The sequence below is a fragment of the Perognathus longimembris genome, chromosome 13 (genome assembly GCF_023159225.1).
Source record: "Perognathus longimembris pacificus isolate PPM17 chromosome 13, ASM2315922v1, whole genome shotgun sequence".
Classification (NCBI taxonomy): Eukaryota; Metazoa; Chordata; class Mammalia; order Rodentia; family Heteromyidae; genus Perognathus; species Perognathus longimembris.
The window spans coordinates 41736983-41739817 of record NC_063173.1 but is presented as its reverse complement, the minus strand read 5'-3'; the positions used below and the strand labels follow the sequence as shown (position 1 = coordinate 41739817).

The following is a 2835-nucleotide window of genomic DNA, read 5'->3' as shown; positions in this document are numbered from 1 at the left end:
ATTCCTATGCACATAAGCTTCACATCTTTCTCTTTTTTTCCTGTCCTAGGGCTTGAACTCAGGCCATTTCTCATAAAAGGCTATTTATTTATTTATTTATTTGTTCATTCTGTTCATTCACAAGAGTGATCATTTACATTGTGTACTTCTAAATCAGAACGTATCATCATGAGGAAAACAAATTATTATTTGAAAAAAAATTCTACTCTAATTGTAATTGATGTTGGATTTTTTCCTTCTTTTTGAGTACTTCCAACTGAGATTTTGACATTTTCAATCTTAAAATGAATAACTTAGTTTGGTAATGTGAGTACAAATATATATTCTTGTGTAGGGAGAAATATTCTCACTGATCCAAAGAAAAGGTTGTCCAAGCCTGCAATATGACTTAATACCTCTCCTTACAAATAAGCAGGCCATAGAAAAAGTAAAAAAGAAAAAACCAGCAGCAAAGAAGAAGAAATAAGTAAGAAAAACATAGGTATAGCCTCATTTGGATGAAACTCAAAATAGAACAATTATTGAGTCAAAAAGGAGAAACTACCTAATGAGAGAGATTGAGAAAACAATACTAATTAGTAAAAAAGAACTAAAATGCACCATAAGATATAACACAGGCAGAAAAGCTACAGTAATGCATAAGTACAAAAAAATTAATGCAGAATATGGTGCCATGTTCTCTAGGTACTACAGCATTATTATTTCTTTTTTATTCTATTTTTTTGTTTATTTGACATTTCAATTTTTGAATTTCTCAGAGTTCAAGTTTGATTATTTTTATCTCATCACTTTCCTCAGTCAATCTTAGCTCATATCATGATTGTGTATATTAGTTATTTATTATTATTATACCGATGTCAGGATTCTTGAACGTTTCCAAGGTGTGATATTGAGCTTTTTGAAATGTAAATTTATAATATTGTAAATACAGTATTTCCAAGTCCTCATCCGTATTACCAAAAAAGATAGATAAAACATATTCATCCTACATGTTTCTTCTCCTTAGAAAATGATATCAAAATCTACCTAGTTCTTTTTTTTTCTTATTTATTGTCAACGTGATGTACAGAGAGGTTACAATTTCATACGTTAGGCATTGGGTACATTTTTTGTACTGTTTGTTACCACTACCTAGTTCTTTAAACTAAAGAAACTTGTAGGGCTGGGAATGTAGCCTTATGGTAAAGTGCTCACCTCATATACATGAAGCGCTGGGTTCAATTCCTCAGCACCACATATATAGAAAAAGCCAGAAGTGGAGCTGTGGCTCAAGTGGCAGAGTGCTTCAGCAAAAAAGAAACCAGGGACAGTGCTCAGGCCCTGAGTTCAGGCCCCAGGACTGGCAAAAAAAAAAAAAAAAGAAAGAAAGAAACTTGTAGGTTTTTTTGGTTGTTACTTATCCATTCTGATTGTTTCTATTTAGGAGAGAGAGATTTTATTTTCCTTCATATCTAGCGCCATTATGTCATTGTTTAATATCAGAATCCTTATCAATCTTGCTTCTTTTCTGTCTTTTAAGAAACGTTCTCCACTCACAATAACCAACTATCATTTCAATGTGTACATACTGTTTGAAAGTATTTCAATTCAGAGCAACAATATTTTGTTTCCATGTAAATACTCTGTCTATATAAATACACAAACTTGCCAACAATCCTCATCTTGCATAATAGTGTTAAACCTGTTAAAATGGAAAAGCCAGACCAACACATCATTAGCATCTACATTTTTTATGTTTTCCAAAATATATAAATTTTTAATAAAATATGCAAGAGCATAAAGAGTGAATTAGGTTTTGTTTTGGAAGTTTATTGTCAATTCAATTTTTCATGGATATAAGGCTCTTCATATTCATATTTTCTATTTCTTCTTGCTTATGTTTCAGCAATTTACACCTTTGAAATACTTGAGCCACATCTTGCTTAAAATATTTGTTAGCATGTGTTAGTTCATAGTACTTTTTTCTTATTTTCTTAGTGCCTGTTCACTCTGTAGAATTGTCTCCTCTTTCATTTTTGATGTTAGTCATTCAAGTTTTATTCCTTCCTCTCCTTTTCTCTTTCTCTCCCCCCACTCATTTGCTAATCAATTTTATTGATCTCCAAAGTAATGAGCATTTACTTTTGTTGATGAGTTGAATTCCTGCTTTAAATTATATGGATTTGTGCTCTAAGTGTTATTGTTTATATCCTGCTTAAGTGAGATTTAATCTGTACTTCATCTTATTCCCTAAAGTGAAAATTTAGATGGGTTATTTTTATCTTCTTTTCAAATGTATACTTTCAATGCTGTAATTTTTGCCTTTATCACTGAAATTCTGTTGTTACAGTTTCATTGTTCAAACATATTTAAGCACTTGCTTCAACAGCATATATGCTAAAAGTACAAGTATACTGAGAAGATTAGCATAGCTCCTGGACAAAGAAAACACCCACATTCATGAAGTGTCCCATATTTTACATTTTTTTGGTGACGGTAAAGGGAAGGCACGGAAAGTGGGGAAAGGGACTTAACACATGTAATCAAGCTATTCAGTGTATACACTATGTGGAAAATGAATTATGCAACTTGTGGACAGAAAGGGAGGTAAGGGGGAACCTGAAGTAAAGCAAAGGGAGAGGTGACAGTATCCAAAACAGGAAATACACTAATTACGAAGTAGTATAGTAGCCCCACTGCACAACACTTTAACAATAATACAATTATATTCTAATAATATTTTCTATTTTTTCTCTTAATTAAAAATGTTTTAAGCTATGGTTAATTTATTTTTAACCTACTATTTCGACTCCCACTGTTCTCATTAAATTGGCCCTTCCTTTGGAAGAAATATCA

General features: G+C 31.7%; 1 non-coding gene across 1 annotated transcript; it reads left to right on the top strand.

Annotated features, from left to right (window-relative positions):
• Positions 1–2356: 2356 nt before the first annotated feature.
• On the top strand, positions 2357–2459 carry LOC125362831. The gene has a single exon (XR_007213133.1). It is a non-coding gene; the product is annotated as a U6 spliceosomal RNA (small nuclear RNA).
• The last annotated feature ends 376 nt before the right edge of the window (positions 2460–2835 follow it).